Source organism: Alligator mississippiensis, chromosome 4 (genome assembly GCF_030867095.1).
Source record: "Alligator mississippiensis isolate rAllMis1 chromosome 4, rAllMis1, whole genome shotgun sequence".
Classification (NCBI taxonomy): Eukaryota; Metazoa; Chordata; order Crocodylia; family Alligatoridae; genus Alligator; species Alligator mississippiensis.
Window position 1 is genome coordinate 67,829,232 of NC_081827.1, and position 25,848 is coordinate 67,855,079.

The window sequence follows — 25,848 nt, forward strand, 5'->3', positions numbered from 1 at the left end:
TCTAGCAGCACTGTGGCCACTTGGGCTGTCACCCAGGGGCTGGTGCTGCTCATGGGGACTGCATGTCACACCACACCCGGTCCTGCCTCCATGGGCCCCGTGTGCTGCTGGGCTGGGCCGGTTCCATGGAGGCAGGACCCGGCACAGTACAACACACTGTCCCTGCAAGAAGCGCTGGCCCCTGGGTGACAGCCCGAGTGGCCCCGTGCTGCCTGAAGCCGCACAGCCCCATGAGGTGCCACACTGAGCCAGGCCAGTCCTGCAACAGGTGGCACAAATGGTGCTGGCTCTGAGGTGATCAGGGCCATGCTGTGCCATGCCACTAGGGGCTCTGGCTGCAGTGGGCCCTGAGCGCCCCATGGCCATTACTGCTGTGGAGGTGAGCTGTGGGCCCTGTGGGGGGCTGGGACCCTGCGGGAGAGGAGGGAGCTGCGCCCATGCAAGGGCACATGAGGACCCCGCAGGGGGGCATGTGGGCCCTGCAGTGGGGATTTGTGCCCTGTGGTAGAGGGTGGGCTGTGGGCCCTGTCTGGGGAAGATGTGGCCCCTGCAGGGGGGGCAGTCCATGTGCTGTGTGGGGGGCTGCACCCTGTAGAGGAGGCAGGGGACCCACCCCTTCTGAGCAGCCCCCCCCACATAGCCTTTCCACACCCACAGTTTCCCCGCAATCTACCCACAACACCCACATCCCCAAGCCACCTCCAGAAACCCCTCCCTCACATACTCAGCCACAAACCCCAAACCCCAACACAAGCCCTGTATCCCCACAAACCCTACACTCACCCACCCACAAACTCCCCCAACCCCCCCTTCAAACTGCTTTACTCTTGTAAATATATTAATAAAACATTGCCCAAATAGATCAATAAAACACTGCCCTGTCTCTATATAGTGGTGTTTCATTTTAATAGCAGAAGCACACTATTTTGGGTATTTTAATGAGAGAATGTGGGTTTCTTATCAGAGAATTTGCAATTCATAAACAGGGAACACCAGGATATCTGCTGGTGAAACAAGTGGTGAGACCTGTGCAGAGGAGCCTGTCCAGGGCCAGCACTGGGGACCCAACTGGAGGGCAGACAAAGTGGCTGACCTCTTGGCCATTTGGGGCCAAGAGGACATGCTTTGGCAGTTCAAAACAGGCCACTGCAGGCAGCACATCTTCTGGGCAATAGCTGCCCCAATGGCAGAATGGGGGCACCCCATCCTGGGTCTGGCAGGGGTGCAGCCTTGGGGCCACAGGTCCATGGGGGCGGATGCGGTCACAGGTGGCAGCAGGTCACAGCCAGGCAACAGCCCCACTGCCAGACTGCTGCAGTGGGTAGAGGGTGCAGGGGCCACTCCAGGTTAGGGCTGCTTCAGCAGTCCACCTGGCACAAGGGATAGTGTCCCCAGATACCAAATGGCGGGGCCTCAGAAGCTCCTGAGGGCAAATAGCCCTGAGCTGCTTACCAGGCCAGGTTTTATACTGCTGGGGCCAGCACAGGTGCTGGCCCCAGCCTCTAGCTCCCCCTGGTTGCAGATCTGGGAGGAGCTGGGCAGGATTATTTTGCCCCAAGTGGCACAACTTGCCCCATACCAAAGTGCATGTCCAAGCATACGTGCTGAGGCAAAAATCCTCAGCTCAAATTTGTGCCGCTCCTATTTGAGCTGCTGAAAGTGCACGTGCCTGAATGTGTGGATGTGCCCAGTGATGGCAAATAAAGGTTGCATAGGCATCTTAATTCTTGCATCTCTTAACTTTTGATGGCTTGACTTTGCACAATCCTGCTCAGGTCCCAAAAGGGCATTCTGACTGTGGACTGAATTGCTGGGGATTTCAACTGAGAGGCAGTAGTGCAGGCGTCAGCAACATTTTTTGGCAGAGTGCCAAAAACACTCCAACCTTGACTTGTAAGACATTGGCGTGCCATGGATGGACAGCAGAGGAGTCACAAAGAGTCCAATCCTTGTTGTGACAGTGTAGCCTTGGCCCCTTCCCTGCCATCTGTCTGGAGGTGCATGCACACCAGCAATGAACTAGACCAGGGCCATCCTGCATCTTAGTCCATCCCCCTGCTCAAAGCAGGACTATCTCTAACTAGATCATCCCAGCCAAACTAGATCATCCCAGCCAAGATACTTGTGTGGAAAAATCTGAGCCTAAGTTGTTAGTTCTTCAACATTAGAAGCAACTGAAAACTTAAGCTATGCAACAGGAAATGTTGAGTTACCTTAACAGTAGTCTATCCTGTGACTCCGGCCTATAACAAAGACAATGGTAGTGTTGTTGTAGCTCAGATGGTTCAGAGAATGTACAAGAAGAAATTTTTTTTTGATAATACCTTTTATTGGACCAGCTACAGGCAACCCTTGCCATTCATGGGGGATACGTTCTCGTATCCTCCACAAATGGTGGAATACACAAATAAGGCACTGTGCTCATGAATGCAGTGCCTCCAGTGGCAGGGGGCATGGCTCCAGCGGCAGCGGTGGGAGCCCGGCAGCAGCAAGCGCAGAGCTCCTGAGGAGCTCCTGTAAGTGTATAAAGTTTATTAAAAATGTGGGTTCAGCATTCGCAAATATTTGAAACCGCGAATAGTGAGGGTTTCCTGTATATAGTTGGAAGAGATGTTACGTAGCTGTGATGGCTCAGGGTATCTCTATCTGTATCTTTATCTGTAATAGAGACATAGTGCATAATAATGAAGCAGAAAAGGGACAGATTTCTTTTTTGTTTCTCCTTTGCAGGTGGCTGTTAATGTAAACAAACAGCTAAGACCTCTCCTTCTTTCTCTGACAAGCTAAAACATAGGAGATATCACTACATAAGTGTAGCAGGCTCACCTTTCAGAGCTTGGGTTGAGTCCCAGGCTTGAGATCCTGTTGTTTTGATTGGTGGAGCCCATCCAGCAATCGGGAGGCAGCAGGAGAAATAAAGTCACGCCCATTTCCTGAGGGGAGGGGGAGAAGAGCTCCCTTGGACCTGATTGAAGACTGTAAACTGTCAGGTCCAGAAGACTTCAGGGGTGCAGCTCTGGAGTGTATAAAAGGAGCTGTGTGCCCAGCACAAGGGGCAGATGCAGCGAGGGACTCAAGAAGAGCGGAGCCAAGAAAAGCCAGGGAGCTCTCCCCCAGCGGGCAATAGGCCCAAGGCTCCTGAAGCTGCCACTGGAGGATCAGCCTTGGGAATGGTGTGAGATTGCTCGGGCTGTTGACAGCACACAGGGACGGTGCACAGAGACCCGGCCCTGGGAGCGGTGTGAGACTACTCGGGCCCATGACAGCGCACAGTTCAGTGCATGGAGCCCAGGCTTTGGGACCCACAAGCAGCGGCTTGAGCCTGCAACCCCAGCAGGGCCTTGGGGGCCTCAGTGAAGTGGCTCAGGGCCCATCTCCCAGCAAGTGGCCAGGTCCCACAGTGCACAAAGTGGTGCACGGGCCTGAGCCTTGGAAGCCTGGGAGCAGCAGAGGCTGCTTGAGTTAGCCACCCAGCGTGAGGACAGCTGGCCAGAGCCTGAAGGGCCTGGCCTGTGCTAAGAGCGCCCTCAGTGCCAAGCCAGGGCACAGGGAAATAGTAGTGCTGCAGCATAAGGCCCAGCACCCAGGACCCAGCAGCAGTGGCGCAGCAGCTGGGAGGAGCTGAGCCCTCGGTGCCAAGCTGGGGCACAGGGTGAAGAGGAGCCCAGCGGCACAGGAGAGGCCTGGAGAGGCACTCCAACAGAGGAGACCCCATCGAGCTGTGCCCTGACCACCGTCACCTGATGGACCGTGAGTCATTGGACCCTTAGGTCCCATAGAGGAAAGACGTTTGGGGCAGGCAAACCCAGAGAAGGGGCTGGGTGAGCAGCCCCCCTGCCTAGTCAAGGCCCTAAGGGGAGGGGCCCCTGGTGCTTCCTGGACACCCCCAAGGGACACCATTGGAAGGAGGACGATCTCTTGCCATGGGTCAGGGACTATATTAAGGAACAGATGTTATTAAGAATGTTTGCGCCTTATATTTTGTAATTAAAATGTTGTATTGTGATGTTGTAAATAGTGTTATTTAGGGTTTGACACTGGTTATTGGTTAGTGTTCTCTGTGTAAATATATATATATGATATTTAGTTTTATGTTTATGTATATTATAACTTAGTAAATTGTATATAGTTAAGAACTTTGGGCTTGGGATAATTCTACAGAGGAAAGAGGGATCTGCTTGAAATTCTGGCATCCCTCTCACAGCACCCCGTCCTGCCTACCCATCCCATTCAACTAAGAATAGGGCACACCCTTGGGCGTACCCGGGTTACATAAGACAAATCGGCAGCACAAAGGGTGCACCATGATTTATGACATCAAAGGATAATATTTGAAATCCGGTGTGCTATGTGAAAGCCAGAGGGTAATCAAATGAAATTCACAGTAGCTGCCAATAGAGCAGTTTCTCAAGAATGCTCTAGGGAAAAGGCTTGGGCTGTAATCTTGATCCAAGTGAAAACCAGGATGGGCTTTAAAAGTTGCCTCTAAACTGGTAATTTGATACTTCTATATCCTGCCCTCAATTTAGTACTAAAGATCCACAAAAACCCCACCCAAAAGAATAAAAGGTATCAGCCCAGAAATTAAAATACAATATCCTGTTTTCTTAAAGAGAAACAAACTGGCCCCATCACAACGTGCTGCGAGGCAACTATTCATAAACCATGAAAGATGATTTTTCTTTTTAAAGTGAATTACAATTAGGACCTCACAATGTAGCACTAGATCTGGTCTACATTTGAGTTTTGATGTTTCTTCCCCCGAGTGACATAGCTGTGACTGCAAAAGCCCTAAAGTAGATGTGCCAATGCTGATAAATTCTTTTAGTGGCTTAAGATCTGCTTAAAGCAATGTGGGCAGAAGAACTGCTCTTCTGTCTGAAGAGCAATAAATATACTCTTTTGGTGGTATAAGCATTTGGGAAGGCAGGGATTCATTGTATAGCTTCAACCAAAGAAGAAAGCTTTAGCTAGTGCAGATGACACCAGTCTTTATCACCAGGGCTTTATCCAAAGCCCAGATGATGTGAATTGATTTCAGTCAGCTTGGATCAGGCCTCAGTAACTTGTTTGGCTAACTTCATGAAAGGGTGCAGATAGCTGACAGTGAGGATTGCTTGAGACTGAAAAACTATCTGAAAGGAATAGGAATGAAATGCAGTCTCATATGTGTAAGAATTTCTGCACTTGACAAAGTACATTATGTGGCAAAGTTTATCCAACAGCCAATGTAAATGATAAATTTCACTAAAAGTGAACTTTCCAGGGCATGTAATAACAGAATTAAGCACTCTTTTTAAAAAATTGAGGAAGTTATATATGAATGACATGTGAAGCCTGAGGCCTTTGGATTTAAATTAGGAACTCAGGAGAGAGAACTTGAATTGGCACCAGCTCTTGAAATTAAAATAAGATAAGAATAAAGAAAAACCTAGTTTGGATTTTGTTTTTTTAAGGAAGAAGGGAAAAGCTTTTTATGTTATGTGGGGTGAGCCTTAGGCTCTGCCTCCAGGTGTACATGTATACCAGTCATTGCAGAGAGGGCTGATGAAGATGGAGGTATGGAAGAGAGAGGAAGCAGCAGGCTATGCCACAGCACCAGGCTTATGTACAGATACCTTTGAGAGGCTGTCATATACTTTATTTATTTATTGATGGTCTCTTCTATAGAGCTCATCACTCTCTTGCTGTAATGACTCATAGCTTGCTTGCTTGGTATTAGATTAACTATTAAAGAGAACATATGTGGACTTAATGGTTTAGATAAATCCCTTTTATGAATATATTTTTTCAGATAAGATAAATAAAATATAAAAAGGTTGAAACCATCAGCCTGACATTTGCCTTCTGTATATTCTGAATATGCTCTCAGTTTATCCTGATAACAGCCTTTGGTCAGTATTCTAACATCATCTACATTTGTAATGACTAATGTGATATCATTAATATTGCTTTCAGATTATTCTGGTCAGTTTCTCTGAGGATAAGAAGAACATGCTCTGTCACAAAAAAAGCAGTAAACAAAACTAATTTCTATGTCAACAATAAGAAGAGCTGTAAGCCATTTTGAGGGCTAAACATTGAATCTATTGCACAAATTACTCTACCAATGTTCTTTCTCTTTATAGAAGGAAGAGGAGCAAAAATCCCTCTCCTTGGACCGTAACCTTGTCATGATGGAGAGACATATGTGTTCCAATGACCCTCAGAGCTATGTTGTCTCAAGTCTTGTACTCCTGGTAGGTCTTCCCTGGAGAACAGGTTTGAGGTGACGAAACATGGCCCAAACTCCTCAAGACCCCAGTGGTGGAAGAGACATACTTGAGGACTTGTTGGTACTCTTGCAGCTGTGAAGGCAGATGAGGGCCGCAGCAGGATGGAGGTCTCTGGCTGCCTTGGACATCCTTGCCACTGGGTTCAGGGCTCCTTTCTGTCAAGTTTGTGTAGCTGTTGCTTGTGCGCCAGCTTCCCCACATTAAAAGATGTCATGCTCAGGCCTCTGTCAGGGATATTTATATCTCCTACAAACTAAGTCCTGTGGTGATAGATGAGTGGCAGTGGGCACAGTAACAGTGATCTCTGGGAGTCCCTAGTCACAAATCTACACACATGCAATGATTGTGGGATGGTCATTTTGCACTTACCAAGACAGAAGTACAATTTGGCAGCTGTGGCCATCACTGAGCAGTTCTTTTTAGGATCTGCTCTGCTCAACCTGAATAGGGAAGGGGCTAGAAAAGGTGCCCTAAACACAGGCTGTCTCAAAGCCCCCTGGCTGGATTGCTGCATTCAATGGGATCACTCTACCTGAGGCCAAAACCAACAAAATAAAGTACTGAAATTTGCCACATGGAATGTTGCCCTCTCATAGACTCCCTGAACTGTGAGCGTCCTAAAAGAACCGCCATAGTAGCTAGAGAACTTGCAAGATATGACATTGATATTGCTACCTTAAGTGAGACCTGCTGGGCAGATGAAGGCCAACTGAAAGAAGAAAGAGGTGGCTACACCTTTTTTTGGAAAGGAAAGTCACCTGAAGAGAGAAGCATTTACAGGGTTAGCTTTGTCATCAAGAACAAGGTCAGTCAGCTCTCAGAACTCCCTGTGGGCATTAACAAATGCCTTATAACTGCCTCAAGCTCAGTAACAACGAGTATACTACAGTCATCATAGTGTATGCCCCCACACTTGATGATGAAGTCAACAAGGAACAATTCTACAGCGCTCATCCTCAGGGGTGACTTCTATGCAAGAGCTAGGCAACACTGAACTCTGGAATAGCACCACTCGGAAAGAAGGGGTAGGGAAAGTCAATTCCAGTGGTATCCTCCTCCTGAGCAAATGTGAAGAGCATGACCCGCTCATCACAAATACTATCTTCAGACAAATATAAAACCACTTGGAAACACCCACACTCCAATCACACTGGCACCTTCTTGACTATATTATTGTCAGAGCCTGTGATCAAACTGATGCCCATATTACCCGAGTCCTGACAGGTGCAGATGACTGTTGGATGAGCCACCGTTTAGTCAGATCAATCATGGACATGCAGCTTGCATCACAACCCCGTAAACAATTGAAAGTAATGCGGAAGAGATTTAACATCAAGGCACTCCAAAACCAAGCTAGATAAGGGGCTTTTCAGCAATGCCTTACTGAGAGCCTCTCTGACCTACCAGATGAGATCAAGGACATCCAGGCAAATTGGGAGGAACTTAAGAATGTTATTCAAAAGGCATGTGCTGAATCAACTGGATACTCCACTTACCATCAACAATACTGGTTTGATGAAAATAATGAGGAGAGGAAATCCTAGCACTTATCCATCAGAAGAGAACTGTGTTCTGCAGTAAGCAAAATGAACCCTCCAACTAGCAAAAATAAGAGGTTTATCACTGGCTTAAAGCTGTAGTTCAGATGAAGTTAGGGATACTAAGAACCAGTGGTGGCAAGCGAAGTCCATGGAGATCCAGAGTTTTGCTGATCAACATGATATGAGAAGCTTCTTTCAGGCAGTAAAAGTAATTTATGCACCATGTTCCAGTGGCCTAACCCCCTTGTGATCCCAGGACAGCTCCACCCTTCTCACAGATAATGTACCTACCAAACAATGCTGGAAGGTTCACTTCATGATTCTACTCAACTGTGAATCTGAGGTCTCAGCTGCCACTGAGTCCACCCTTCAACACCCAGTAATAGCATCTCTTGCTGATCCCCCATCCTTTTAGGAAGTCTGGAGTACTATCACTCAGGGCAGGAACAATAAGGTGTCAGGACCAGATGGCATTCCCGCAAAGGTCTTCAAAGCTGGTGGAACAGTACTAGCACAAAAACTTCACCAACTTCCCATCAAAATACGGATTAACAAGGAAACTCCACTTGACATAAAGAATGCCAACATTGTGACCATCTTCAAGAAAGGGGACAAGTCAGTTTGTGGGAACTACAAAGTTATTGCCCTCCTCTCCATTGCTGGGAAGATTCTTGCTTGCATTCTTCTGAATTGCTTCCTCCCTCTTGCTGAAGGTGTCCTTCCAGAATCCCAGTGTGGCTTTAGACCATCACAGGGTACCATTGACATGATTTTTGTTGCATGACAGATCCAGGAGAAGTGTAGAGAGCAATACCAGAAGCTGTTTATGCCATTTATTGACCTAACCAAGGCCTTCGACTCCATCAATTGTGAAGCCTCATGAAAGGTGCTGGCTAGGTTTGGTTGTCCACTGAAGTTCATCAGCATCCTCAGGCTACAACATGATGGGATGACTGCTACAGACCTTTGCAATGTATCAGACACACCCACCATCTGTACCGGTGTAAAGCAGGTCTGCATCATTGCCCTAACCCTTTTTCTCAATCTATCTTGCTGTAATTTTGATTCTCATCTGTGACCACCTTCCTCCTGGAATTGGGGTTGAGTATCGAATGGGTGGTTAGCTTTTCAACTTGTGGTGCCTCCACAGCAAAATGAAAGTTACCAAGACTGGTATGGCTGACCTTTGTATGCTGATGATGGTTATCCTTGTACACACTGAGACCAATCTGCAGTCCACCCTTGACCTATCATAGTCTGGAACTCTCCGTTAATATTGGGAAGACCAAATGTGCCATCAGCCTGCCCCAGCACAAGTTGCCTCCCTCCCCCCACCAAATTATAATTGGTGGAGAACCCCTGGAAAACTTTGAGCATTTCCTATACCTTGGCAGCCACCTCTTCCAGTCAGTCTTGATGTAGAAACTGAACACAGGATTCGCTGTGTCAGTGTATCCTTCAGAAAGCTGCTTTGTCGCATCTTTGCTGACTGAGATCTGCAGATGGAAACTAAGATACTGGTCTACAATGCAGTCCTCCATGCTCCTCTACAGGTGTGAAATGCGGGTGACATATTGAAGCCATCTTAAGCACCTGGAATGGTTCCATCAGCGTTGCCTCAGGAAAATTATTTGCATTAGACAGGAAGACCACTGCACCAATGCCAGCATCCTATATGCAGCTAACATAACCAGCATTGAGGAAAAGATCTTGAAACATCAACTCTGCTGCGCTGGCCACTGTGTGTGGATGGCTGACATCTCCTGAAGCAGGTCTTCTTCTCTCAACTTAGTCATGGTAAAAGGACCCATGGAGTACAGGGGATGTGCTGCAAGGACATCCTGAAGCATACCTCAAGGAGGGTAGCATTAACCTTACAAACTGGGAAGTGCTGGTTGGTAACAAGTCTCAATGGCACTGCACCATACAGCCCACTTCAAAGAGGACTAACTGTCTTGCTCAGGAAGACGAGAAACAGCAGAGGAGGAAAGAAAGCACACGACATCCTGGCCAACAGGTGTGTTGTCCCATCCCACCCCCACCCCCACTTCCCCAACGGCACCACTGGACATATCTATGGAAAAACCTGCAGAGCATGGATTGGACTCTTCAGCCATCTTAAAACTCACCAATAATCCCCCTCCCCTGGCAGACATCATCCCCGTATCAAGGTACAGCCATAAAAAAGCAAGGCCAGTGCCAGCAGTGCACTGGCACCAGGTGCCTTTGCATTGGGGGGGGGGTTGGGGGTACAAAATCAAATGGAAGTAATTACCTAGTAGTGAGTAGGGGGACACTGCATGCGTCTTGCACCAGGTACCAAAATGCCTGGCTACAGCTCTGTTTGTCCTTCCCTTTGTACCAGCTATAACTGAAGGCAGCAAAGACAGGAGGTGGAGTGCAAAGTGTCACTAGTAAACATCCTGTACTTCCACTTTGCTTAAACTGGATAAGTACTCAACATACCGGAAGGATGGGCTAGGGTTTGGCTTCAGACCCTGATGATCAGGCAGGTTTCCAGTGGGTGAGCAGAACTGCTGCTAGCGGGTGAGATAAGGAGTTTTAATGTAGAGGGTGGGTGAGTTAGAGCTAGAGTGAGCCTGACAGTGACTGGGCCTAAGTAGGCTTGTAGACATATTCTAAAATGAATTATGGGTATTTTAGTGAAGTTTACTTTGAACCAATAATGCATAGTGAAGTGACTAAACATAATATCAACAATGTCAGAAGCAGAATATTAAGTAATGAACTGTGAAGTATATCTTTGTACTGCTAAATGGTGTTCTAAAAGATGACATACTGCAGACCAATGTTTCCATAATTTCTAGATCAAATTTGTTCACTGTACAAGGGGAAAAGATGCTTTTTCCTTCCTAAATACCAAGCCTTCAAACATAGTCTGGGATGAAAGTGAGGCCCAAGTGATTTCTTTGCTGTGTGGGGTGCATCTTCCATAGGGCACATTTCATGCAGTGGCCCCCACTGAGTCTGATTGTAAATTCACATTCACCAGTTTTGCACCAAGATAAATTTAACTTCAATCCAGGTGTAGGAAAGAAACTCAAAATATGTTTAACCTTAAAGTACCTAGTTATTTTCATTCCTGGTCAGCCTAGGCGTCAACTTTGTTTTTTGCACCGGCATCCATCTTCCATCTCAGAGGAAGGGTAGCAAAAGGGAACAGCAACCCCCTTGGCTCAGCAGGGAATTTAAGGACGTCCTACATCTCAAAAGAGAGACTTATAAAGGATGGAAGGCTGGAATTACCACCAAGGAGGAATACTCAGCACTGGTCCGTACCTGCAGGGAGCAGATCAGGAAAGCCAAGGCTGCAACTGAGCTCCATCTGGCTTCACATATCAATGATAACAAAAAGTCCTTTTTCATATATGTAGGGAGTCGGGGAAAAAAGCAAGGGTAACATTGGGCCCCTGCAGAACCAAATGGGACAGCTGATAACGGACACCCAGGAAAAGGCCAATCTGCTTAATGGGCACTTTGTGTCAGTCTTTCATCAGTCCAATGGGACTGCCCTGTCTAGCAAGACTCAGGACAGCCAGGGTGAGGGTGTATTTGTACCCAGCATCGGTGGTGATCAAGCAAAGGATCACCTTGAGAGGCTGGACACCTTCAGGTCAGCTGGTCTTGACAGATTACACCCTAGAGTACCCAAGGAGCTGGCAGGTGTCACAGCCCAACCATTGGCAAAAATAGTCAAAAACACATGATGCTCAGGTGAAGTACCTGAAGACTGGAAGAAGGCCAATGTGGTACCCATCTTCAAGAAAAGGCAGAAAGTAGATCCCGGGAATTACAGGCCTATCAGCTTGACCTCAATCCCAGGTAAGATTCTGGAAAAAATGATCAAGGAGACCCTTCTGGATAAGCTAGCTGAGGGCCACATCCTGAGGGACAGCCAGCATGGGTTTGTTGTGGGTAGGTCTTGCCTGACCAATGTCATCTCCTTCTATGACCAGGTGACATATCACCTGGACAAGGGAGAAGAGATTGATGTCATATATCTGGACTTTGATCTGGTGTCCCATGACCTCCTCATGGATAAATTGGCAAACTGTGGCCTCAGCTACACCACAGTCCAATGGCCGGGAAATTGCCTCTGAGGTCAGACCCAGAGAGTAGTGGTTGATGGTAGCGAATCATTATGGCACTCCGTGACCAGTGACGTCCCCCAAGGCTCTGTCCTTGGACCAGTTCTCTTTAACGTCTTTATCAACGATGTGGATATTTATGTCAGAAGCGCACTGGCTAAGTTTGCCAATGATACTACACTTTGGGGCATAGCGTCCACACCTGAGGACAGGCTACTCATCCAGGATGACTTGGATAAACAAAGTAAGTGAGTGGATACAAACTTGATGACGTTCAATACCGATAAATGTAAGGTACTAAACCTCGGGGGAAAAAAACCCGCAGCATACTTATAGGCTCGGCAGTGCTACACTGGCTCATGCCATGGCTGAAAGAGACTTGGGGGTCATGACTGACCACAAGATGAACCTGAACCACCAATGTGATGTCACAGCTGGTAAAGCAAACAAAACTCTGGCTTGTATCCATAGATGTTTCTCAAGTATCTCTTGTATCCATAGATGCTTCTCAGGATGTCATCCTCCCGCTGTACTCGGCCTTGGGGAGGCCACAGCTGGAGTACTGCATCCAATGCTGGGCTCCACAATTCAAGAAGGATGTTGAGAAGCTTGAGAGAGTCCAGAGGAGAGCCATGCCCATGATCAGAGGGCAAGAGAATAGGTCTTATGAAGAGAGGCTGAGAGCCATGGGACTCTTCAGCCTGGAAAAGCGCAGGCTCAGGGGGAACCTGGTGGCTGCTTATAAGTACATAAGGGGTGTACATCAGGACCTGGGAGGATGTCTGTTCACCAGAGTGCCCCAAGGAAAAACGAGGACCAACAGTCAAAAACTCTTCCAAGACCATTTTAGGCTGGACATAAGAAAAAATTTCTTTACTGTCCGAGCCCCCAAGACCCGGAACAGACTTCCTCCAGAAGTGGTGCAGGCACCTACTCTGGACGCATTCAAGAAATGCTTGGATGCTTATCTTGCTGGGATCCTTTGACTCCTGCTGACTTCCTGCCCCTTGGGCAGGGGGCTGGACTTGATGATCTTCGAGGTCCCTTCCAGCCCTAATGTCTATGATATGAAATCTACGGTTCTTTATAGTGGGTGCTTGAGCCCTGGAACACACACAGCATCAGCTATACTAGCTAGGGACAGAAATTACACATAAATTGTTATAAGTCATTGGAAACTGGTTCAAATCTGTAATGCATCAAAAGCTCAGTGCATATAAATCACTTTCAAAATGGCCAAAACTAGTATTAAGATAAACCTGGATGGATGTAGTATTAGAATGAACTGATTTAGGTTAAGTTAGTTTATTGAACTTCTGCCCCAGATCCCCTCCAGAATCAAGTTGACTCACAGTCCTCCAGCATCCCAGGATGCTTTGCACCTCCCCTGCAAACCACCACTCATAGGGTAGGCAGTCTAGCCTTGGCCCAAGCCATCTGCTCCTGTTGAGCAGGGAGGATTGCTTTAGCACCCCTGTGGTTTCTGGCCTGAGCCACTGCAGACATGTGACTGCATTTCCAGAATCAAAAGTGAATGTCTGTTCACTTGCTTATCAGTTCAATCTACACATCTTAGACCAACCTGAGAAGCTTTCTGGGCTTGGGCTTTTTGACTGTCTATACTTAGCCCCTATGTTTAAAGGCTTTTTCTAATCAGGACCTTATATTGCTATAACAGAGAACAGAATCTATCCTATTGTTTTCAATGATTACTGTTTAGTTACACCGGCCAAGGGTATCCCAGCCTATTGTCTACTCTAAAGGACTTTGCAGGCCAATATTATCATGCCCTGCATAGGCAATATACATCATGCCAATAAAAACTATCACAAAGACAAACTTGCTCTATATCAGATTCCTTTCTTAACCAATAATTTTGGGAAAGGTTTAGTTAAATGTGTCCTGCTAACCTTGCAGACAGTAGTGAACTGCTTGCTGCTGCTGTTCATACCACTGCTATTCCTAAAGGGACAAGCATGTTAAGATATAGCCCAAGGGAACAGCCAAAGCCTTTGTTAATGTGCAGAGAATCTAATCCTTCCTTAGTCCTTGGTGTCCTGGTTTGTTGCAATGCCAATGGCTGAAATTAGTAAGTGGATTTTTCTGATTATGGAGCTTTTCCTGCTTGCCACGTATGAAAGATCCTTTAATCTTTGAGATGCTTAATTATCTTCTTTTGAAATAGCAGAACATTTTCACCCTGATTCTAAACACTTTGTCTGCTGTGTTCAATTATTTTGGCCTACACAAATTATGAGGTTTTACAAAGCCAATTAGCTTGTTTTTAAACAGCAGCAGCATAACAGATGAGCCATGCTAACATTTGTCTATCCTCCACCTGGGGTTACTGTGTGCATGTAGTGGGGATTGCAATTCTCTTTCCTACTGCATCCTCAAATAGTCTGGATAGTCTCCATTCAAAGTGGAGGGAAATTTGTTCAGTCCTTTTCCTGTCTCTGACATTACAGCTATATCTAGCAAAAGATAAAAGTAAGAGGACTTTTCCTCTAACCAGCAAGGAAGAGCATTGCAGAAAGTTCCCCAGGCTGGAAAGCTGTTAATATACACTGCACGGGTCAAATGATGTTTTTATGCTGTAATTTTTGCACTTACTTTTTCTTACACTTTTTACTTCTAAGAGGCTTAAAAGTTACCTACTAAACTGCAAACAACAGTCAAACAAAAAAGCATGCTCTTCATTTTTGAAGGCTGGAGACTTTCACCAGGCTGGTGGCTGCTTCCCTATGAGAAAACCATAAAAAGCACAAATATATCCACACTGCTGTATGATATATCAACTGGTTGGGACACCAGAGGACAACCTTTTTGATAGGTGTGACAAACTAGCCTTGCACCCTTCCCAAATGCCACTCCAATCCCCTTCCCCTGCTTTATCTGCTGTTCTGCTCCCAGCCCTATTCTTCCTGCCCACCTTGCTCCTTTGCTTTCTGCTTCCAGCCCTACCTGCTGCTGGTCTGTCTGTACCTTCCCTGATCTTCCAAGTGCCACAAACACAGGCTGGCTGTGCCACTTATGCCACTCCTATACATGTAAGAGATCATTTGGAAGTAGCAAACAATGAACTGAAAACAACAAAAAACAAGTGAAATAAACTTGAGAGTTACATACATATCCATGTTACGTATCCAATACCAAAACTGTGTTCAGATGAAGTGAAGGTCTGGTTAGTCATTTAAAAGATATGAACTAAAAATTATATATTGCACAGATAAAACTATTAGAAGTGCCATATGGGGTCAGACCAATGGTCGATCTAGGCCAGGATACTGTCTCCAACAGTGGCAGTAGCAGATGTATTAGCAGGAGATCATACTTCTCAGGCATGTCTAAGGTAACGCATCTGTGACAGGGAACCCTAACCCTGTCACGAGGAAGAAGGTGCACTCCTATAAGGCCAGAACCTTCTGGGCACAGAGGGCTGGTGAGGAAGGGGTTAACTGCTGAACTGGGACAGATGGTCAGCTGACCAGAAGAGGCAGGACTATAAAAACCCTGGGTTGAATAGCAGTAAGGGGGAAGGAGTGCATCTCAGAGCTTCAGGGAGAGGCTTGGTGGGAAGTCAAAAGCCAGGAAGAGGGGAACCAGAGAAGCCTTGGAGAGATGACAGCCACACTGCAGCTGATGGTGGGGAGCTAAAGCACGAACCCTGCAACTGTAAGATGACATACCGCTTTCCTTACTCACATTTTTGGGTGGCAGATATTGCCCATGGATGGGACTGTTTATTTGTTTTCTTTTGGTTATGGAATAAGACTGGAGGTTTGGATGACGCTGTTAGGGGATGGAGGAGGCCTCATTTTGGGGACCCACTCCAGAGTGTGATCCCTGGTACCAGTGAGGGTGCAGCTCTTTGGGGTGGGGCACAGCCCTGGTGCCAGTGTGACACAAAGAGCCCGAGTGCCAGTAAGGGTGCAGTTCTGGGATGATCTTAAAGTCTAGGGAGACCTGGAACACCTGGAAGGTGCAAGTATATATATTTTTTCTATTATTTGGATGGATGGGGTTGCACCTGGGTTTTGAACTTGTGACCCCCTGGCTGTGGGGCTGGCACCCGTTCCTCTGGGCCAGGGAGTGCAGAAGGGAGCAGAAAAAGGGGCCAAGAGCCTCCAGGCTCTGAAAGGAAGAGCTAGAGCCTCGGAGTCAAACCCTGTTTGGTGGGTTTGGATGGAGAGGCCTAGCTAGAAGAAAAGGGGTCAGACCATCCTAGGAGAGACCCCAACATGCCCAATATAATGGGCAGTCTCCTGCTCGCATACTAATTTACATCAAGACATGGCAGGAGAGATTACGGTGGGACAGCAGAGTTCCAAGAGGACTCCAAGGGTGCCCCACGTAAGGCCTGGAAGATGGCGCTGGGGAGGGCGACCTGTTACACCACCCCTTCTCATACCCTCCCTGGTACCCACCATCATTAGTTTAGTGATGTCAGAAGATGCATCCCTGACCTGTCCTCCATGAATTTTGTCTAAGCCCTTTTGGAATCTGGTTATACTATATTGTAATTAACGCAAAATTAAATGCCAAAAACCCAGGGAATTTAGAGTTAAGGTTTAAAGTGAAAGGAAATTCAAACATCCTAGCTAGAGCACCCAACTAATTGTCACTTTCCTGACTGACACCCTATAGCTTCCATATTATTGGGATTAGGATATTCTGGTGGGTTTAGTCCTGGATTAAATTGAATTGCTCAAGAGATGAACACTGGATTTCTCCCCCTACCCCTTCTCCCCTATAGCATCACTTCAGGGATAGTTAAAGAGTTACAGACACATGGAAAAATTGAGATGCTTAATTACACTAATTAGCTGGGGGGGGCTTTAAGTTTGAGAGAGCCCATCCTATGCCTGTTGGGTTTCTCATACTTTGTTCAATCCCTTTTCAAATTAAGATTCCAAAATACATATAGAATTTTTAAATAAAGAGCATGGCCAGTGTTTTAATGACTTTTTTATGTTAATTAGGTAATGTGACCTTTGCCTGGCTGTATGCAGGTGGCAGAAAAAATTTGAGTATGCTGTCACAGAGCCCTGGCAAAACAGAAGCACAGCTCCACTAGTGCTTATGTCCCAAGTGACATTCCAGAGATTGTACGTGGAGCTTAGTAGGGGGGATTATATGTTCAGAAAAACCTTTGAAAACCAAGTGTTAAGAGACCAAGTTATTCAGAAGCAATATTTCTTTAATAATGAGACTAGCAAAACATGGCTGTTGCACAGACAGGTGCAGCTTACCATATTTACTCCCACATATAAGATAAGGTTTCCTCCATTCAGTATAAGGGGAAAGATCCTAGTCTCAGATTCATGTACAACACAGAGGTGTGGGGGCATCTGCTCCAGCTTTGACTGTAGTCCTGAGTTGGGGTCAGGCCCAGAGTTAGAATCATAGCAGCCTCCTGTCCCCACCTTGGGCCTCCTCTCTGTACCTCTTTTAACAAATGTATACATGGGGAAAAATACAGTTTCATGCCTTACTTATATTATAAGTGGTTCTCTGAATTCCCCTCTTCTGTTATTATTTCTGATAATGAAATTTTAGTTTTACTTATCAGTAATAAGAACATTTCAATTCACCTTTACAGTCTTTCTTCCATGCAGAACAACAGTTATGAAGCTGCTTTTAATGAGGCCTCACTTTCAAAAGTGCCAGAGAGAAATGTTAATTGGGCCTGTTAGAGTCATTTATGTTATACGATATCACTGTATTCTCTTTATTTTTCTTCAGGGACAATTGGGAAGTTTTGTAAAGAAAGAGAAATATCACACCTTTAAAATATGAAGACAACTCCTCCCTCTGTTTCACTAACTTTCTACTCACAGATATAGCTACCAATTTAGAACAACAGAGCAAAGACGGAGGAAGGCAAGAAGGAAGCCAAATAAATTCAGCAAGGGGTGAATGTTATACATACAGCTGATGATATTGCCATTATTAATGTTATCTGACACTTCCTATTCTGACATCCTGTTTTCAATTACCATTAACTTTGCCCCTCCATAACCATTTGGATTAATATGTTCACTGTTAATTGCTTACCTACGGCAGTTAATTTATTTTTTTTTTAAGTTCAAACAGTTCAGTTATTTCTGAATACAAGGTTAGAAGAAAAATGCATTTCCCCTCCATGTTAAAATTCTGTCAGCCATTTCTATTTTTCCCTTGGAGCTATGGTATGCCAGGAGAACTGGGAAATTTGGCAACATGGCATATTTTCAGAGTGTTGGGCAAAAGCACAATCCTTATACAATGGCCACTTGGATGAGATATAGGTCTTTGAAAACCTCAGAGTTGTTGAGATTCTGACCTCAGTAAGTGGGTTCCAGCTTTGGAGTAGAGCAGGAGTTCCTTGTTTAACTCTAGTCGGAGTTCCTGTGGGTAAGACTGGCTTCAAGGTCAGATGCCTGACCAAAAAATTGTCATGTGTAGGTAAAATGGGCAAAAGGGTCTATGATACTAGAATGCACTACCATTCAGAGGCAAAAATGAAGCCCAAGAGTTCTGAACCTCAACGTTCCTCTACTACTTGCAAATGTCTTTGAAGCCCATTAGCTGTGGATCACGGCTGCTATCTTTAGTACTGTTGCTTTCCTCCAACTACTACCCCATGCTTCTCATCCATGTGGGAACTAATGACGCAGCCAGGAGTAATCCAGAATGGGTTATGAGTGACTACAGGGCTTTGGGGACTACAGGGCCCAGGTAGTCTTTTCTTCTGTGCTCCTTGTTGCAGGCCGCGGTCCCAGAAGGGAAGGATGCATCAAGGAAGTGAACTGGAGACTCCGACGCTGGTGCCACCGAGAAGACTTCAGATTCCTTGACCACGGCACGTGCTTCAGAGAGAGAAGACTCATGGGAAGAGATGGCATCCACCTCATGAGGAAAGGTAAGTCCCTGTTCGCAGCCAGGACGGCTGATCTTCTGGAAAGGGCTTTAAACCAAGATTGCTGGAGGACGGGGGTACACAAATTCAAACATGTCCAGGGACCAACACACAAGTAAGTCCTGTAGTTAGGAACACTGGAAGAGCCACTCTTGTAGGAGCTAAGAGAATAGTTCTCCGTCAGCAGGACGGGAAGACAAGGGCCTCAGTAGGAGGACTCAGGTGCCTATATACTAATGCCAGGAGCATGGGGAATAAGCAGGAGGAGCTAGCCCTCCTACTCTCCAGTGGGTATTATGACCTAGTAGGGATTATGGAGACCTGGCGGGATTCCTCACACAACTGGAGCATAGCTATAGAGAGCTACACCCTGCGCAGAAGGGACCAGGTAGGAAAGAAAGGTGATGGCATTGTTATGTGACAGAGCAGTACGCCTCCTAGTAGGCTGACAGCTTGAAACCCTCTGGGTTAAGTTTTTTTAGGGGGGGGGTGCAGTGAGAGAGACCTAGCTGTAGATGTATACTACAGATCACCAAACCGGGGGAGGAACTCCAATCTGGAGTTCACCTGAATTTACTGAGGCTACATGTGCACATGACATGGTTATCAAGGGTGATCTTAATTATCCAGATATCTCCTGGGAGGAACACTCAGCCAAGCTGGATCAATCAAGGAGCTCCTCCTGACTTGGGAGGTGCATGGGCCAAGCAGAGGTGATGGTCTGCTAGACTTGGTCCTGGCCAAAGGAGACAACCTGGTGACTGACTTAAATATAGAGGGAAGTCTGGGCAACAGCAACCATGAAACCATCAGGTTCCTTGTCTGACGTAAGACAGACAAATCTGATAGCAGGATTGAAATCTTTGACTTCAAAAATGGAAATTTCAGCAAGTTTAGGTCACTAGTAGTGGAAGTGCTGTGGGGTCAGGGACCAAAGGTGAAAGGTATGCACAAAGAGTGGTTGTTCCTTAAGGACACAATCCTTGAAGCACAAAGGAAATCCCTTCCCATACAGAGAAAATGTAATAGAAGGGCTGGGAAGCCCTCTTGGCTAAACAGGGAAATCACAGTCCTCTTAAGAAAGAAGAAAGGCTTATAAACAATGGAAGCTCAGGGCATGCCCCAAGGAGGACTATTCCACAATGGCCCGCATTTGCAGGGAACAGATAAGAAAGGCTAATGTGGTGACCAAACTCAGATTAGCAATGGGAATCAAGGACAAAAAGAAGTCCTCCTTTAGGTACATGGGGAACAGGAGGAAAACAAATGGGAGTGTGGGGCCATTGCTCAACAACTCAAGAAAGCTAATTACTAGCACCCAGGAGAAAGCTGAACTCCTGAATGATTACTTTGCCTTGGTCTTGCACTGGATCAAGGGAAAAAACAATGTTGGACAGAATACAGGATGAGCACAGTAGGAATAATTGCCTTCCTACTATTGCCGTAGAATTGGCATATGATCAATTAAAAAAAATAGACATATACAAGTCAGCAGGACCAGATGATCTTAATCTGAGAGTGCTGAAGGAGCTGGCTGAAGTCATTATGGAACCCCTGGCGAAAAATCTTTCACAACTTGTGGCACTGTGGAGAAGTCCCTGAGGACTGGAAGAGGGCCCATATTGTGCCCATCCACAAGAAAGGCAGGAGGGAGGACCCGGGTAACTATAGGTCAATCAGATTCCTTGATGAACTTTTCTAGGATTTTCCCTAGGATGGAAGTTAGGCTATCTGTGATAAGCTTGCAGAAGGTAAGATCCTGAATGACAGCCAGCATGACTTCGTCCTGGGCAGGTCTTATCTCACCAACCTCATCTCCTTCTATGACCAGGTAACTTGCTACCTGGACATGAGAGAGCACATAGCCATTGTATACCTAGACTTCCAAAAGGCCTTTGATTTAATATTCCTCAATGTCCTCACAAGAAAATAGGAGGATTGTGGGCTTAACTCCAAGACAGTCAGAAGGGTGAGAAACTGGCTGCAGGATAGGACCCAGAGAGTCGTAGTGAATGGGTCTGTGTTATCCTGGCAAGAAGTGGGCAGCAGTGTCCCACAGGGCAGTATTTGGTCCGGTACTTTTCAACATCTTTATTAATGATTTGGATATGGGGGATAAAGAGCTGACTAGCCAAGTTTGTGGATGACACCAAGTTATGGGGAAGCACAGTCATGCTTGAAGATGGTCTACAGATACAGGCAGATCTAGACAGGCTAGCAAGTTGGGTGGATCAGAATCTGATGAAGTTCAACATCAACAAATGTAAAGTGCTCCACCTTGGGATGAGCAACCCCCAACACACCGAACTGACTAGCACCATGAATGAAAGGGACCTGGGGGTAATAATAGACCACAGTATGAATATGAGCCATCAGTGCAATGCGGTAGCCAGTAGGGCAAATAATACCCTGGCATGCATCAATCAATGCATCTCCAGCAAAACCAATGAGGTGATTCTTCTGCTCTACTTGGCACTGGTGAGACTACAGCCAGAGTACTGCGTCCAGTTCTGGGCACCACACTTTAACAAGGGGAAAACTAGGAGTAATGGCCACAAACTCCTGGAAGACCAATTCAGGCTCAACATTAGGAAAAACTTTTTTCACAGTCAGGGTGTCCGGACTGTGGAATAAGCTCCCTTCAGACGTGGGGCAATCGCCTACCCTGGAAATCTTCAAGAGGAGACTAGACAGTGACCTTGCTAGGGTCACCTAGCCCCCAGTTACCTTTCCTGCTTGGTGCAGGGGGCTGGACCCGATGACCTTCCCAGGTCCCTTCTGGCCTTACAATCTATGAAAGTTATACAGTGTGGGGTGAAGGAGGTAAGGGATTGCAGAAGCAAAAGGAAATCATTTCATATTTAGAGCAGCTGAAAGCTACCCTGGAGAACGGAACTGGATTCAATCCCTGTCACTGCCTCAGAGCTCCTGTATGAGTCTAGGCAAGTCGCACCAAATTGTTCAAAACTGGTTACTAATCACATCCTCTTCATTTTCTGGATGTCTCGTTTGGTATTTACCCTGTGAGTTTGATGTGCAGAAGCACAGAGCACTCAGAGCAGCAGGAGTTCTTCTCTCAGCATATGAAGTGTCACATAATGCACTCTGAAAAATTTTGTCCAAGCATCTCATGTTGGACACCCAAGATTAGATGACACTTTGGACCTTAGTCTCTGTAAAATGGGGAAAATACTATCCCTTCATTTCACAAGGATTTTGGAAAATGAATCTATCAATAACTATGAAACATTCAGATACTCTAATGATGAATACCCTGGAAAAACCTAGGAGGACATTAAGAATCTGTCTTTATGGAGGGAGGTAGATAGTGCACACTAGGGCCTGAAGTTACATGAGCAACAAGAATAAAGCAAAATATTAAATGGCTGCTTTATAAAGTAATCACTGGCCATATGGTGTACTGACTGGCAGATGGGTTTTGTGGAAAATGTATGCGATGATATAATTGAAGACTCTGGGTATATATGCATAGATCTAGGAATTTGCAAAGGGGGTGCAGATGAAACATCTCTTTCTCTAGTTAAAGAGAAGCTAGAAGCTTTACTAATATGTTAAGGGCCTAGCATTATGTTATTCAGTTTAAGATCAAAGAAAAAACAAATATAACTTTACTGGAGTGTGGACTAATTTGCTACATTATATATAAAGTTAAAAATGCATGACCAGCTAGATGTGAAATGGTCAAAATAGTCAAAGGATATTGCTTCATTAGTCCTGTTGTCATTACAGTTAAATGTATATCTTCCATACAAATTCATAAAACAAATCTAGTTTTCTTGAGCATCTTAACAGTGCCTCCAATACTTCAGTGTCAGTCATGGTGTACACCTGATTTAATATTACTAGACCTGAGTTAAAGTAGTTACCCTGAACTAAAAACAGTCTTCAGGGCTGTGAAATAGAAAAGAGTCATTACCAGAAAAAAAACTTACACCAAAACTGCATAAAAAAGGATAATTTGAAAAGTGGAACTACCCCTCGGAGGAGCTGCCTGCAGCTCTGCCCTGTGATCTACCTCAGGGATCCATTCACTGCCCTAGCTGGGCAGTGCCTGCCCCTGCTCCATTCCCACCCTCACCATGGCGCCTCAATCTGCCCCCCGATGCCCCTTCCCTCCCCACAGACTTACTGGCAGGACGCTGCTCTCCAAGCTGCCTGGCTGCATTCCTGGCTGCGTGCATGCTGAAGCTGCATGCAGCATTTATCGGTGACATCGGCTACACCGGCCAAAAAAAGCCGACTGCCAATAATGTTAATTTTCCTTTTATTGGTGACAATTTGATGTGCCACTGATGTATTGGTACACCTCTAATCACATGGACATCAAATTTCTGGGAAATGTGCAGTCGCAGAAACCTTCCCGAGAGTGACTGAACAGACAGCCCTTCCAGCCTGCAGATACCCCTTCTCTCCCGCTACCAAGACTGTATACTGTTCTTTTCTACTGGAAGAGCAGTTTGTCGTGCTAGAAACTTAACTCCTGTACATGGTCTTAGATAAGCTTTCAAATGCAGTGAAATTAACTTGTCTAAGTCTATCCCAACCGTGCAGTTGGTCCAGTGAAAGATAGCACCCACAGAAAGCCTTGCTTCATGCATATTTCCTGGACCATCTATAGTCAGTGATTGTAAAGATCTAGAACTCAAAAACAAGTTTTTTTGTCATTTTTTGTCACTCTGCAGAAAACAATTGTGTGTCACTTCAATGAATTCACTGACACAAACAAATAACTGAAATAAATCAGAGAAGCATGCAAAACCTATTCCTTTGATTCAATAAATAATACAGGCCTCTAGCACTGATACAGGAAGAAAGCCTCTGATACACTGGTATGATGAAGATAAAATGTTATGTTCTCTCAGGTGCAACCAGCAAACAAATACTCATTCACACACTACAAACATAACAATTGTTAATCATTTCGCTTTATCACTGTATATTTACTTCAGAAATAGCCTTTGCAGGAAAATTCAAGGGGACTGAAAATGGTAAACATCTTGATGGGGCAATGATAAGCTATATTTCAGCTATAGCTAACCAAAAATGACAGAGGTCAGCATTTAGATCATGGTAACTATTTTCATGTCTGGGAACCAAAAAGACTAATTTTCTCCAAACCATTTCAGATATTTTCTCATTAGTTTTCAGAGTAAGTATGGAAATTTGCAAGCAACACCAATTTTGTTGGTTACAATTACAGGCTTATAATGGAATGATTTTTGCAACCTTAATTACAAAGAAACAACAGTATTCCTAAAAATGTGATCAAGAGGGTACTCGTATCGAATCTGCTTCCTAAGAAACTGAGACATAACTTTCATTCCTCCTCTTAAGAGAGGTGAAGTGGGAATCTGAATCAATACCATGTGGCTACAAAGATGGTTGAATAGCATTTCTCATCTGTACCTGAAAGATCCCCCGATTTCAGACTCTCCTTGAAGGAAGCCTGATTTCTAGATCTGTTTTTCTGGCAAAGTGTAGTTTGATGTTCAATCACTATCTAAAAAGAAGCTGTTATTAAATTCACTAGGCTAATCACAGTGTAGTATTTAAGGCAGAGGTATCAAACTCATCTGGGCTGGAAAGCTGGACAACCCACCTTTTGTGGCAGCATTAACCCCCTTGTACTGGCTGCTAGGTCTGTCGTCACCACTGAAAGATGTCTGCAGCAGGGATCTTAAACCAGAAATTTAGCAGCAAGGGTGAGCAGCACCCAGGGGTTTAATGCCACTGCCAAAAGGCATCCCCAATGGGGATCTCAACTCCAAAATTCTGAGCTAGGGTGAGAGGCAGTGCCATTAATCCTGTAGATGCTGGCTTGCCCTACAGTGCCATTAATCCCGTAGATGTGGCAGCTGCAAGGGTACATGACACTGCCACTCTCTCTGTTGCAGAATTTCTGGCCCCACAGGCTGGATCCAGAAGTGCGTTTCTGGGCTCAGAGAAACACCATGCCATGAGTTTTTGACACCCTTGATTTAACAAAGTAATTCAGCTTAACAAAATAATTTTCCGTTTAGAGATTTCTACTCTGTAACACGTCCTCTAGTAATAGATACATTCCAGTACTGAATAAATAACAAGCACTATAAGTATCTCTGGGAAAAATGTCCCCTGTGCATCATCTCACGAAGCCAATCAACTTGCCTAATAGTTTATCCTCTTCTTGAAGAGACGTTTTAAATCCCATATTCATAAAGTGCCACGAATCATTTAATTGATAGCTTTATATTGGGGCTACCATAACAAATGAAAAAGTTATTAAATCCATATGGCTTATACTACCTTTGCAGATAACTAACTTTAAGGAAAGATTATCACACCCACATGGCCTGTGAAGATGCACATGACCTTGAGCCAATATTGCTTCTCAAAAATTAAGAAATACACATCTCACCTAAGAAGTATGAGCAACCATCTTGTTTTATCTTCAAAACAGAATGAGCAGCAGTATCAGGATGTGTTTGGGCACCCTGGGTAAAGCCGAAGCAGGGACTTCTGGTTGTTGCCATGTTGCAGCCTCTTTTTTTCACTCCCTCTCCTCCTCCGCACCCAAATTGACACCAGAGGCAATTGCCCCTTTTACCCACCCCCCTAGTTATGCCATTGAGAATGAGAAGGTTTGGGGAAAAGAAAGACACCAGGCAAACTGCTATCTCTGCTATTCCAGGGTTTATCTAAACTTCAAATATACCTATTTTCCTATTACTTTCAGAGGTCCACCTATTATTTGTAATTCTTATTTATATTTTTCAATGTCTCATTAAACTACATACTAGTATCTTCCATAAATGGGTCTTTTAAACTAAGCACATTGGTCCAGTGAAAAGCAGGAAGCTGGGGGGAATTCCTTTCACAGGGGTGCCTTCTTTCTTATTCCCTGACTCAGCCTGGCTGGATTCCAGAACCAATAGTGTACCACTATCTAGTGGCTTCAAGAAGATTACAGGTAAAGAAGCAAAACTTAAATGAATGTAGCACCTTTGAATCAGTTTGTGTGT

At 45.4% G+C, this 25,848-nt stretch overlaps 1 protein-coding gene across 11 annotated transcripts in view; it reads right to left on the minus strand.

The window, feature by feature from the left end:
- GRIP1 (glutamate receptor interacting protein 1) overlaps positions 1–25,848 on the minus strand; it is a 594,076-nt gene that overhangs the window by 105,371 nt on the left and 462,857 nt on the right. The gene's annotated exons all lie outside the window — the stretch shown is intronic.